The 14480-nt window shown below is 57.5% G+C and overlaps 1 protein-coding gene across 4 annotated transcripts in view; it reads right to left on the bottom strand.

Annotated features, from left to right (window-relative positions):
• EIPR1 (EARP complex and GARP complex interacting protein 1) overlaps positions 1-14480 on the bottom strand; it is an 88287-nt gene that overhangs the window by 43651 nt on the left and 30156 nt on the right. The window contains exon 1 of one of the 4 annotated variants that reach the window (XM_060309412.2): positions 1303-1514. The exons of the other annotated variants lie outside the window; for them this stretch is intronic. The gene's annotated coding sequence lies outside the window, so the exon portion shown is untranslated. Of the gene's footprint in view, positions 1-1302; positions 1515-14480 lie in introns of those variants that run through there. 4 annotated transcript variants of the gene reach the window in all.

Raw genomic sequence — 14480 nt, 5'->3', positions numbered from 1 at the left:
AGCCCAGGCGGCCCTGGCCTTGGGAAAGGGCTGGCACGCTGAGCGTGCTCCCATCCGCACCAAACCCACAGGGCACCTGCGAGGGGGCGGCAGGGCCCAGGGCGGTGGCAGTGGATCGCCACAAAGCTCATCGGCAGGCGACGCCAACTGCAGCCACGGTTCCGGTGTGCTGCCGTCACGGAGGCAAGACAACGCAGCCTCGGCTTCAGACTCGGGTATCGATGGAGGGTTTCTGCTCACAAGGCAGCTTGGAAGGGCCACCAGCAGCCAGGCCCCAGCGCCAGCAGAGACAACGGCTCCCGGCTCCGGCACAGCCGCACCTGCTCTCGGGTCCTGAACCCACCGGAACCTCCTCCGGGGTGTGCACGCCCTGCCCGCCGGCCCAGTCGGGCCCGCCACCTGTTTCCGCATGGCCCACGAGCTGAGCATGGGTTTGCATTTTAAAAGGGACAAAAAGGGAGACAGGAAGAGCCTGAGAAAGGGTCCGCACGGCCCACGAAGCTGGAAGGGTTACTACCGTGCCCCCATCTCAGCTCCGTAGGCGCCGGTCACAGCCCGCTCTGCGACAAACACGCAGCCCCTCGGGCACCCTCCTGTCGGCCTGCCCAGTCGGGGGTCTGGGGGCACTGCAGGAGGAAGGCTTCTGCAAGGGGTCCCGTGAGTGGCACGGTGCCAGGGTGTCCAGAGAGCTCGACCCCGAGTGGGCCAGAACCCTCGTCCCCCTGGGGCCCTGCTGTCTCCGCCTGGCAGTGACCTTTCCACGGCCTCCCAGCCCAGAGCCCCGAGCCCAGAGCCCCGGCGGCCCACCCAGCTCCGGAAGGCCTCACACCCAGGCCAGCCTTCTGGTTCCTCCCTCAGGCCCCTGTGTGGCCCCTGCACCAGCCAGGACGGAACCACGTGAGCACAAAGGCGCAGGTTCCCACTCACGGCCCTCGTCCCAGAGCTCCAGCACAGCCCTGCCCTCCCGGCTCTGCTGGGACCACCCGCCCCATTACTCCTGAGACCGCCAGAGACATTCACAGCCGTGGCCCCCGTGCTGTCCAGACTCCCCCAGTCTCTGTAGCAGGCCCTGCGGGCGGCGCTGGGGCCACCGCCACCAGCCTCCTCCAAGTGACCACAGGAACGCGCCCAGGCCACCTGCCTCTCGCCCTGCAGCCCCTGCCCACAGACCGCGCACCGGCGCCCGGCAGAGAACAGGTCGGCCAGGGCCCCCCTCCCTGACCGCCGACCCTGCCCCCCCTCCCTGACCACTGATCCTGCGGCTCGGCCAGGCTGCTCCCGCAGAGGCTTCTCCCTGCCCACCTCTAAGGGGGCGCCGGCTCTCCCTCCAGCAGGCCAGCTTCAGACCACAGAGTCTGCCCGTCTCGGAAACTCGACTTGTACAGACTCGGCTCCTTCCAGGGACTGCGCACCCCAAAGCTGTGGCGGTGTGCCTGGGCCAGCGCCCTAAGAACTGCCGGCACAGGGGGTCCTTGGGTTTAACCTTGACCCCCGACTGCAAACGCTCTGCCGTCAGAGCCTACGGAGGGTCGCGGCTATGGCGCAGGCTCCCGGCAGGGGTGTGCTCTGATGGGCTGGGGACAGGGCCAGCTGGCTGTGTGATGCCGTTGCCCAGGGAACGGCCACTGAAGCGTGTGCCCCTCCACAGGCGCGGGAGCCCAGCTGGCGCCCATTACCGCGCTCGGGGTGGTGGGCCGGAGCCAGCTCCAGAAGCCGGATCCTCGCCACCAACAAGCAGGCTGATCTGGTGGCCTGGCTACTGAGCACAGCAGCCCTCACCCGCCCAGTAAAGTGCGGAGCAGAGAGAAGGAGCCATCTCGGGGACGCGCTCTTAGGAAACAACCCCTGCCGACTAGCAGTGAGAACGAAGGTTAATGCTTTTTCCTTTTTCTTATTGTAAATGTTCCCCTTTCCTCTCTTTATTCTACTTAAAATGGCTCAAAATGCAGGAAGTGCAGCGGGGGATTCTGAAACACGAAAGTAAAAGACTCAATTTAAAACACGTCTGCCTGATCATCAGTCTTCTTTAAATGAACTGGCCACTATTTGGAAATTCTGGACCTTTCCACGAAACACACACACACACAAAAGCTGCTTGGGGGGCTTGACAACACCTTACACATTCACAGCACTTTCCACGGGACAATCTCCAAGCGCTCACGTCTTTACAAATCCCGCAGGCGGCTGAAGTTGGTCTAACGGTGCCATTTTCATTTGCTGGAAAGCTCCTGAAAGGGAGGGCTGGGAAGCGGGCGGGTGGCGGGTGTGTACGCGGTGGACCTCCGATAACGATCCCTCCTGGCACCCGACCGGCACCCCACAGCCCAGCTGCTGGACGAGGGGTAACGCGACAGGGAAACAAACGGCTGGAGCTGACAGACCCCAGTCCGCCGACACGGTCCCAGGCAACGGGTCTGCACGCCCCCACATCAGCCCTCGCTCTCCCTCCGCCTCGCCGCCCCGTGCCCGAGGGTGGGTCATCCGCCACAGCTCCTTCCTGCCTGGCCTGCCCCCCCCCGTCCTCCACCGCATCCTCCACCCAGTCCCCCTCCCCCTCCCCTCCTCCCCCTCCCCCTCTCCCTCCTCCTCTGGGTTTCCCAGCTTCCCCTTCCCCCGCTGCTCCGCGTGTGGCGTGTGGCATCTTCAGTCAGTGCTGCACATGGGAACCTGGTTCCTTCCCTGCAGCATCCTTCATGGCTGGGGGAGCCACCACGAGTGGTGAGTAAAAGCGTTGCCTGTCACCTCTAGGCGGGAGCTCTGTCCCCTGTACTGCAGGTGACACTCAGGTGGTGGCTTCCCTCGGCCTCGGCAGCAGGATGAGACAGGAGCAGGGCCCAGCCAACCTGCAGGGACATTCAGCGGAGCACAGGCGGCAGGAGAGGGGGCGGGGGATGCAGCGGGGCTGGAGGGCAGGAGCCCCTGCAATTCAGCCATGGAGGGACCAAGGAGCTGTGAAGGCCGTGGAAAAATACCCAGCAACCCAGCACTGCTTCCAGAAGGAAAGTTCAAATAAGAACAAAAGAGTATGTACAGATTTTCAATACAGCTTTGTTTATAAGAGAAAAACATTGAAAACATAACCAAAGGAGAATTGGTTACATACAAGAGACACTTCATACCACCACTGAAAATGACCGAGAGGTGCACCCGCTCTCAGCTCTCTCGCCCTTGGACCCAGAGTCCTGGCGCCAGAAAGCCAAGCAGCCACGTCGAGGGGCCACACAGACGTTGCAGCCACTGCTCAGTGTTCCCGGCCAAGGGCCAGTGTCAGCCGCTGCACATGGGAGCAGATGGACCCCGGCTGCATCCCTCCAGAAGTTCCGGGCGAACCTCGAGGGCACGTCATGACTGCTGTCACCAGGCACACCTGCGTGTGACCCTGAAAACGCCTCACCTGACACAGTTTCCACTCATCTCCACGGCAGAGCTGGGCCTCAGAAAAGCCCCAGGATGGGCGCACAGGAGGAGGGTGGTCCAGGAGGCCTTCCTGCCGGGGGTGTCCTGAGAACGTGGGAACACCAGGTGAGAGAGTCTGGAGCTCAGGTCTGGAGCTGCCGTGGCTGTCAAGCTTTCAGGCGTGTCCTCTGAGGGGTCGTGTACTTTCACCTCACGGAGTGGGAAGCCCGTTCGTCAGCGCACAGAAAAGGCAGCGTGCTCTGGAGGGCAGGGGTGCCCTGCATCGCCTCGCGGCCCCCAGGGCCCCTCGCAGGGCACAGGCACCACGTCCGCGTGCCCAGCAGCCCCACGGCGGGTCACCCATCTCACATGCAGAGAGGAAACCAAAGTCCAGAGAGGGGTAGCCAGCCCAGGACACGGCCGAGGACACGGCAGCAGGGAGGAGCAGACGGACCGGAGGCCTGAGTCCAGAGCAAAGCTGCCGACACCAGGCACTGGGCCTGCTGAAGAGACACAGCTGCTTCCACGAAATGAAGCTCCACGTGGGCGGGGTGTCTAGGTAACGCCTGTCCTCCCAACACGAGAGACTTGCCCAGCACATGGCACGCGCTCGACGGTACTTGCTGGGTGCACGGACCGAGGGATGGACGGGTGGACATGTGCTCTGGTGCCCGTCCAGCGTGCGATCCACCCACCCATTCACTGTGTGCCCAGCATCAGCCAGGTTCTCTGGTTTCCTAAGAGGAAAAGAAGACCAGGAAGGCCCCTCCCGCAGGGACCAGCTCCAGTCCGTCTCCTGCTCATGCCGGCTGTATCCACCTGCCCCAGCCTCAACGCTCCACGACATTAGCTGCACCCTCAGGGCCACTCCTGAGGCTGTTAGTGTCCTTTTCCCCAGGAGCAGTTCCTGTGAAATGCTGGACACACAGTCTGTGAGGTTCAAGGACAGGACCTCGCTGGCTCCTAGAAGACCAGCAGCGACCCCACCCAGGCTTTCTAACGCACTGGGGCTGTCCACCCACCACCTGCAATGTGGGTTAGAGAGAGGATCTTGGGAGGTGAGTCTGGACAGGGAGGGGCCAGTGCTGGGGGAAAGGGAGTCCGCAGGAGAAGCGGGCCACGCGTGACCCGCTTCCCTCACTGGAAACCAGGGATGTTCTTTTCCAAATACTCTTCTACTTCAACTAAGGGACACAGAGGTCCTCTAAACTACAGACCACTATCTCATCCCAAAACAGAAAAGGAAGTCAAACACTGAATTTGAAGCAGATTTGGGGACCCTTTAGTAGTTTCAGAAATTTTCATTAAAGTTACCCAACTCCTCCAAAAGTTACCATGGAATAAACAGACAGATGACCATGAAACACCAGATGCTACAGCTGAAAAAAGGTTTTCCATCATTGGTCTGCTAGGGTGTTGGAAAGTTCTTTTGCTTCTCTGACTGGCAGTATCGAGCAAATTACAGTCATTAATGATGCAGGAATACTACTATAAAAAACAAGACAATTACAAAGCCAGGCCATTGCTGTGGTCCTCGTAAGAACACGTGCTGACTGGAGTCATCGCTGGGCAACAGGACCCGCCTCCCCTCCCCTCCCTCCCTCGGGCTCCTCAAGGGTCGCTCCTGGACCTATCAGCCAGTGCCGGAGTGGCAGACACTTGACTCGAATCCCCAGGCGCAGATCCCAGTGGACAGGACCGACCCTTCACCATCTCAGAGAAAAGCTTCCACTGAAGACAGGGTCAGATGCTGCAGGATGGCGGAGACACACCCACCTTGGGAGCCCGACCTCTAAAATCAGACACATCTTGGGCTTCCCTGGTGGCGCAGTGGTTGAGAGTCCGCCTGCCGATGCAGGGGACACGGGTTCGTGCCCTGGTCCGGGAAGATCCCACATGCCGCGGAGCGGCTGGGCCCATGAGCCATGGCCGCTGAGCCTGCGCGTCCAGAGCCTGTGCTCTGCAGTGGGATAGGCCACGGCAGTGAGAGGCCCGCGTACCGTAAAACAAAACAAAACAAAAAAAACAGACACCTCTTACTCAATGCAGGGCCCTGCACTTATGGAACGTCTATGAGGAGGGGGCTTCTCAAAGGAGGGTCCAGCGCCTTCAGTTGGCCAACCTCTCACAGGACGAGAGTGGCAGAGGGGTGGCGGGGAGGGACTCTCTCCAAAATTCACAGAGTGCGGCGTCACCTTGGCGCCACCCTCTGCGCAGGCTGGACATCCCCCCAGGCCACCACGTCCCGGCCCGCGGACAGGAGGACAGCCACCCTGCTGTGATCACGGGGCTTCCCCCCGGTCCCTCCACATTCACCGTCTCCCCTGATTAGAGGCAGCCCTCCAAACCCACGACTCTCACACACTGCTCCGCTTCTGCAGTTTTAGCTGCCCACCTGCTCTCTCCTGGAACAGGACTGGCTGGGCGGGGAGACAGGAGACAGCCCCTCTGCTGCCCTCCCCCCGGCCTCCGCATGCCCACTGCTTTGCCTCTCTTCTCTGCCGCTCCTCTGCCACTCTTGCACTCTAAGAGGGTTACGTCCCAGACTGAGTTTTAAAACAAAGGACGCCAGCCTCAGAGTGTCCTTTCCCTCTGTGCAGACAGGGGTCGGGGGAGGGGGGTTGTCAAGACCCAGAGGTGACGCCTCCACAACCAGCGGCAGGAACTGGGGTGGGAGACGCAGGGCCCAGGAGGCGGGTGAGGCCCACGGGCGGCCCTGGGTCCTCGCCTCCCCGGCCTGGGCGCTTGGTGTAACAGGGAAGAACCCTCTGTCTTCCATCACAAGTTGATCATTAAAGGGCTGTGGCCTATGAGCTTAAATTATCCATAATGGCCCACCTCTGGGAACCCTACCTCCCAGGCCATGAGCGTTAAGCTAAAACACCCCTGTCTGGCTCCCAGCAAGCATCCTGAGCAGGACCCCTGTGAATGACGGCAGGAGCAAGGAAGTAACAGCTCCCCTCCGGAGGCCGATGGGAACCAGGCAGTGTCCGACTTTACTCCCTCCTTTGTAGTATAAAAGGAGCCTGAATTCTAACACAGGCAAGATGGATCTCTGGGGTATGAGCCCACCGTCTTCCCGGTTCGCTGGCTTTCCGAATAGTCGTTATTGCTTGCCCTGGTACCTCACCTCTCGGCCACCAGCCTGTGGTGCGGCGAGCAGAGCGAGCTTGGACTTGGTAACGGGGGGCACAGGAATCAGGCGGCGAGCTCCCCACCCTCGCTGCCGCCTCAGCTTCCCCATCCCCGGCCGGCAGGCACTGCAGGCCCAGGGCCTCGGCCCTGAACCCGCAGAGGTGTCGACCGCACCCAGTTTTCACGGGCAGCCCGCCTGTCATCCCGCAGCCCCACTGACCGGATGCAGGGCACACTTCCCGTCCAGCACTGAACCCAAACCGCTCATCACCCAGGCTCCCAGGCGCCCCATCTCCACCAGCAGCACCAGTGTCTCTGCTCCTCTGACACCAGGCATCACGGGCATCCAGAACCCCCAGCTGGCACTGCCAGCAGCTCTCGCAGGACGGGCCCCCAAGTCCTCCCGCAGCCGCCGCACTCCGCCCCCTGCTTTGCCCCGCCCCCACCCCACAACCCCGGTCCCCGGAGGCACAGGCCCGTCCCCGGGGGCAGGCCGCAAGGACCTGTGCTCCCTCAAGCCCCACACGCGCTGCGCAAGCAGCAGCTGGATACATACCCGTGGAAAGGATGGATGGGCGAGCCACCCCTCCCCTGCCCTTGGCCACACGTCCCACCGTCCTTAGAGCTGGGCCTGCAGGGCCCTCCAGGACCCAGCCTGCCAGCCTCCCACCTCACAAGGCAGCCCGGCTACTTCCCACTCCCGACACGGCTGGCCTGGCCTCCGTGCTGTCTGCACCTGGACATGCGGACACTGCCTGTGTCAGGCCCACGGCAGCCCCTGGAGCGGGATTCTCCCAGATCTCTGCACAGTGCACACGTGTGACACGCACACACACGCACGCACGCTCTCCCCTCTCCTGCCCCAACCAAAACCACACCCTCCCTCACTTTACCTCGCCCGCGAGCCGCTATTCTCCACTAGGGTCTGTACCTGCTTCCCTGTTCAGTGGTCTTCCTTATGCGTCCGGCCCAGTGCCGCACCTACAGGTCTAGGCCAGGGCCAGCGGGTGGAAACAGCCCAGGACAGTGCCGAGCGGTCGTTATCGTGTCATATAAAGCACTCAAAAGACGGTGAGAGATGTAAAGCCCTTCTTTAAATGCAAAAGGACACAAAATGATGACCCCTTATATTAAAGATGCTATTTTGCCACTAACACGTGGTAGGCAATCAGGTACGGAGGGCTGTGATTTGGAAAGGTAAAAGTTCCCGGGGACCTAAAACACAGTCAAGAGAAAAATCTTTCCCCTAAGACGGGGCCACAGCAGTCAACTCCAGCTGAACCCCTTTAGGAACATTTCGTAAAGGTTATTAATTCCGACTCAGGCTTTATCACAGCTCTTGCCATCTGGCCATCCGTACTGAATTTAAGGTGCCCCAGGGTTTGCCAAGGAGGAAGGTGATGGGGACAGGGGCGAGACAGGACCCAGGGAAGGCGGGGACGGAAAGAGGACAAAATGCAGGCGCAGGACGCCTGGGAGGCAGAGCCCACGTCCCTGGCCCTGCTGTGACCGACCAGGCTGATGGCCACTGGACCACGTGTGTCTGTTTCTGCCTCAACTAAGCAAGAGGGATGTGGAGAAAGCCCAGCTCACCTCCTAGGGCTACAGGCCAGGCTGCGGAGCAGGGAAAGCAGCCAGGGCTGTTGGACCTCTCCACACGTGGGGAGGCAGCTCGGCTCTCTGATCAGGAGGGAAAACAGGCTTGAACTTCGGCTTCTGCTCGAGCACCCGAGATTCCGCATCTCCGGCTTCGACAAGGACAACAGCCCTGAAACCCAGTGTCCACACCGAGGAACGAGCTCCCGCTGGGTCTGAGCACCAGTGCCCGCAGCGGTGGGGACGGCGGGGGACACAGCTCAGGGAACAGTCGCACCCAGCATCACTACACAGACACTTGGAGGTCAAGAATTCAATTTTTCTGTAATTAGGATTCACATCAAGGCAAAATGGGATGCCGTCTTATGTGAGTAGCACACACTTCATTACATACCTGAATGCCTTCTCTGTATCAGATTCTGCTGGCACTGAAGATTTATCATTTACAACCCATCTGCTTTCAAAAGGATCTAGGAAAGATGGCTACCTGCTAAATGCATGATGGTATAGATCAAGATAATATTATTGAAAAGATGTATTTTAAAAATAGCTTTATCTAAATACAAGGCATACTTCCATTAAGACAAGAGGTTTAAAAACAACCAGCATGAATGCATATTCAGTGGGCAACATGTTTAAAACGCATGTGGGATGATACCACGAGGGGACACGCATGGGTGAGCAGCTGGGCCAGGTCCTGTCCACAGCCTCTCTTTTAATCCGTACGACAGACCTGCCGGTTATTCTCTTTTTGTATTATGGCATTATTAACATTTTACAAACAGCAAAACCAAAGTTCTTAAGTATCAACCATGTCCCAGCCTTCCTTGGCGAGAACGTAATTGGATATTATCACGTGGGACAGTTGGTGCGGCCATGTACCCATAGCCGAGGGCACACAGCTGGTAAGGGCACAGTCGGGAATCAGATGGATCTCTGCCTGACTCCAAAGCCATCTGTCCCTTGTCTTGCGGCCACCCCAGGGGCACCGCCCAGGCACCCACTGCTGGACAACGCGGTGGCCTTGGGTCCACTGTGTCCTGCTCTCTGAAAAAGATCTTAGCTACCTGCTAAAACCTCTCAGGGATGGCTCAAAACTCCTGCCGCCTGGCCCTACTGTGAAATATTCTGGTTCCAGGTAAGGCCGAGGGCTGAGACCTGCACAGGGAACTTGGGGGACCCTGGTGTCTGGCCAGGCTGACAAGGATCGTGGGCCTAATATGACTGGGATGCTCCTCACAGCGCCACGATGGTGATGAACAGAGCTTTCCTTTACAGCCAGCTACCGTGAGACCCACCTCAAGCATCTCCCTCGTCACCACAACGATCTTCACAAGTAGGTGTGTTATTCCTCCTTTACAAATAGCGATTCTCAGCCTCAGAGAACCCAAGAAACTTCCCCAAGGTCACACAGCCTCGTGGAGGGCTGGGATTCAAACCCAGCTTCATCTGATGCTACCAACACCACCCAGGCTCCTGTGATCAACAGATAACAACCTCCAAAAAAGCCCTCAGCTGCATCATAGCAACTTTTGCCAAGATGATGACAACAGCAGGCAGAGGTTAAAGTAATGCCTATTTCTTTATACCGGATGACTACGGACTGAAAGTTTGTGCCCCACCCACCCCCCTCCAAATTCAATGTTGAAATTCTAACCCCCAATGCAATGGTATCAGGAGGCGGGGCCTTTGGGAGGTGGTCAGGTCATGAGTGGAGCCTCATGATGGCGTTTGTGTCCTTGTAAAAGACACCACGGACCCCTTCACCATCTGAGGACACCGTCTATGGATGAGCAAGCAGGTCCTCACCAGACATGGAATCTATCAGGCCCAAGGCCTGACCTTGGGCCTCCAGCCTCCAGAACTGTGAGAAATCAACGTCTGTTGTTTATAAGTCACCCAATCTACAGTATTTATATAGCTGCCCCAATGGGTTAAGACAAGGATTCAACTCTTACCAAATGTCAATATAATAAAATTTGAGGCAGAGATGGGAGGGGAAATGTTTTGCAAAAAAACTAAAACCAAATATAAAACCTAATCGCTAAATCTAGAAAAATATAGCCATTAATAGGACAAAAAAAAAAAAAACGAGTCGTTTTTCACATTAAACAAGATTAGCCATTCTAAACCAATTATATAAAAACTTTCAGTTCAATGCAGGCTTCCAGGTGAATAAAAAAATGTATTCTTCCTCCGCTGTATGAGTTTTCCTGAGTCCTGTGCCATCCTTTCTCAGCACTTCTTTTGTTTCCTTTCATTCCATCACAGAACAATCTTTGAGAAATTACCACATCGCGAATCTACAGACTCATGACATGATTTGCTGAATGACTTCAGCTCAGAACATTCTGATACACATAGAGCCTTGCCACCAGCCCCCAGCGCCACCAGCCAGGCCACTCCAACGAGAATTCCCAGGGCCGTTCAGCAGACGCTGGGTAAAGGGCGTCATGCCCTGGGTGAGAGGCTTCCTCCGTGGTGTCCATGGTCAGGGCAGGCCTTCAGGGCACTTGGCGACAGGATGGAATCGCCCTGCAGCCCGTGCGGCGCCTGACGAGTAGGGCCCCGGCTAGACGGGGAGTGGCTCGTGCTCTGCCCTCTCAGCAGCGCTGCACGCTCCGTGGTGAGCCGTCCTGTCCCCTGGACACTCATTTGGGCTCCGAGAAGAGCATCAGAAAGCCTAGTCCACAGGCACCTCCTGGACTGGTCACCACGTGCACTGCAGCTCTACCACCTCTGTGGACCCTCTCACACCCCAGATACTCACTGCCCCTTCCTCCTGGGCTTACAGCGAAGCGCGGCCCTCACAGGTGTTAGGATAGGTGTCTCCAGGCAGTGGGTCAACTTTGCTATCGGCTCCAGGTAAGAGCTACCCACGCCATGAGAAATTAGTTGTTACTCTAGGCAGTGGTCAGGTCATGGGCAGCTTTATCACAGGCAACTCTGACTCTGCCCAGACCCCACCCTTCTGATGTCTCGAGAGCTCCTGCAACGTGGTGGGAAGTTAACAGAAACCACACAGAGCGCTCGGTAAGATGTTTCTTCTTTGAATTTAATCAGATGCAGTAGTGGCTATTTGAACATCACAGACTCCAAGCAGAGAGAGGCCACCCTGTCAGCCAGGCCAGCAGCTGTGGTCTTGGCCACTCTACACACATACTATAGTGCTACACACACACACACACACACACACACACACACACACACACATGAAAAATACATTCTGTGTCTTTAAAAAAGAAAAGTTTGGAAATCCCTGTTCAGGACTAGCTGTGACGGTTTTACTGGTGGCTGGCGTGTGGGGCAGAGCCCAGTCTTTCTAACGTCAAGTGACACCTGCTTCCCTGGATCTACCCGTCAGGTTCTCCCTGTGTCCTGGGAGGAAAAATTAATCCGAAGGGACTGACAGCTTCCAAAGTCATCCCGATACGACCTAGGGTCTTAGTGTCTTGGCCGTGTCTGCAAACTGGCTCTGTGCAAAGGACCGTCCCGCCACTGTTCAAGGGCTGTGACGCGTACTCTGCGTCCTCCGCAGAGCTGTGCACCCCTCAATCTGCTCTACGGGGGGCACACTCGGGGGTCAGGCTGCTCCATCCCATCACTAGCAGTGGAGATGGGGCTGAAGCCCCAGGGGAAGAGAGGAGCCCACAGACACACACCCCCGACCACGGTGAGAGGGACGCCCCCGCCCCTCGTGCAGGACAGCCTCAAACCCAGTGCCAGCCGCTCCCTCCCCCGCTGCATCCCTCGTCAGCATGTCCCTAGGCACACGGCCACGGAGCTCTGCTCTGTCCTGAATCCTCTCCCCACGAAGCTACGCGAGCCTCCGCCTTCCCCACAGGGCACTGCCCGCGGTCCTGCTGCGTGCCTCTGGTTCCATGGGCTCTCCCAACAGCTCCAACACCCAGTGCCACAGGCACAGGGAGCTGACGAAGCTTCTCCTCGCACGTGCAGCTCCTTTTCCCGGAATACAGCCCAAAGACATATTCGCTTTTTTTCCCCAGTGGGCAAAGCATACTGCTAGCTTTACCGCACAGCCCACTACAAACACCATTTGTGCACAGGCTTTCAATTTCAGAAACGGAAATGTTCTCTCCCTCTCCCCCTGTCTCTGTCTGTCTGTCTGTCTCTCTCTCTCTCTCTCTCTCACACACACACACACACATACACACACACACACACAGAGAGCGGTTGCAGCCCAGCTCTTCTCTGGTTTTGCCAAATCATGAAAGACGTCCTGAGAGCTTACAGGAAATCTTACGTGTCCCTGAGATGTCACTCAGCGAGCAGGGACCAAAAGGACGTGGGCCCCAGCTCAGTCCAGCTCTGACTGTGGGTGATCCTGGAGCCCCTCAGGCGCTCGGGGCTCAAGTCCCACTAATACACAACGGAACAGTCAGATGGATGGTCCCCATGGCACCTTGTGACTAAAACCCTCAATTCACCAGCACCAGGATGGAGCACGCGGCAGGCAAAGTGCAAGCTTCCGTGTGGGGCGACCACGGCTGGATCACAAATGACCAGGGAGCCACAAGGAAGTACCATTCTTAGCAGTGAGAACAGTCCAATTCCGTAGAGTTGTACCCAAAACCCAGGGACTCTCAAGCAAAACGCACCTCTCAGTCTTCACATGAATGTCCCGGGTTACGCTAAGGTAGTTTAAAAATGTCAAAATTCCAAAGTTCTGTTCGGTCAGTTCAAAAGACAGTTTTGCCCACGACATATGCATCTTCTGTTTGTATCCAGAGGGCAGGTGACACGTGTGAAAGGCTGACTTCAGGTAACTCTGCCAGAGCGTCCTCTGCTTTCCAGGCACTCCCGTCTCTTCCTGACACTAACGGAATCGGTCCCTAGAAAGCCTGCCCGGGCGTCACCAATGGGCGAGGGCTGCCTCCCCCCCTCACGCTCCGATGAGCATGTTCTAACCACTTCCCACGGGTCAAGGTCAAGTGGACCCTGTGAACTCACCCAACACCCTGTCACAGCCCCTGCCTGCCAACACCAAGCTCCATTGAAGAAAGAATCACTCAGAGACAAAAACAGGAAGCTGCATGTCACCCACTTACGTCAGGAGTAAGGTAGCGAGCCCCGTCATACAAGCGCCTGGCGCTCCGATGGTGTGTCTGTAAGCCAGGTGTCACCAGGGCATACATTCCGTGGAAACACGTGTTCCACAGGTCGCAGCAATGAGCGAGGAAACAAAGCCTATGAACGCGTAACTGGCGGCAATTCCCGCAGAAGCCCCGGAACATCCTTCTAACTATCCTTCAACACGAGATCTTGGTCTTCAGTGGCACACTTGAGTTTTCAGAAAGTGGAAAACCTCCGAGTCCATCCTGATGAATGAGAAGGGCAACCCAGCAGGACAAAACCACGAGGAGCCAGGAATACCGTACAAGGTCCGGAGAGAGAAGTCTGAGAGGGCAGGAGAGCTAACTTAATCAATTTCAAGCAACTTCAGTCGGGTCCCCACAGCGTTCGGGGTGTGGTGGTTTCCTGGGACAAGCAGAGGTCAGCACTCCTCGGGATGTATGGCTTCTACTCTGTTTAAGATGATACATTACCTCGTTTTTTAAGCACCCCTTCTGGGATCAGCAACTCGGTTCCTAGCAAGATGCAGTGAACGCGATGGAGACAGGGCCCCTTTCTCAACAGGCAGAGGCGCGTCACTCAGACTCGCCCACGGATGGCCAAGGGGAGGCCACTTGGAGGTGGGGACCCTCCTGACCAGGCCGCTGGGTCCGGGGACACGCTCACTCCTTCCAGCTGGGCCAGCTCGTTTCCGAGTGATTGGTAATCACCCCGAGGCTCACGACGCCTTGCAGGCCCTCGAGCGAACACACCTGAACCCTGTTAGCTTAAAAACCAAACAACTCTTGGGAAAGTATTTCTGGCCACATTATATCGGTTTGACAATTCACACCTCTCACTTTCAGTTCAAAGACTGGCCAAATGTAAGCTCAGAGTGATACAGTAAGATGGTTAGACAACAACGAAGTTACAAGCGGCAAAGAATGATGAACAATCTGAAATCTTCGGATACTCAAATTCACCATTTAAAGCATCTGGGGCGTTGGACGTGGCGGGCGCTTCCACGAGGAACACGAGGGACTAAAGACAAAGGCAGAAGCTCAGTCGGAACCCCTGACTCTGAGCCAAGGAGGGGGAGCGGCAGCCGCTGAGGACCTCACATGACCCGCACGGAGCTCGGAGGGCGGGGAGATGGCCAGGAGTGACAGCGCAGAACCCAAGAGGACTTCCTAATAGGGCTCCTGAGTCCACACGGGCTGCACGGACTCTCCAGGTGAAAAGGAAAGGAAAAACCCCCGCATAGAATAACCCCCCAGTGA

This window comes from Globicephala melas, chromosome 12 (assembly GCF_963455315.2).
Source record: "Globicephala melas chromosome 12, mGloMel1.2, whole genome shotgun sequence".
NCBI lineage: Eukaryota > Metazoa > Chordata > Mammalia > Artiodactyla > Delphinidae > Globicephala > Globicephala melas.
The sequence above is the reverse complement of the archived record's forward strand: the minus strand, read 5'-3'. Positions and strand labels throughout refer to the sequence as shown.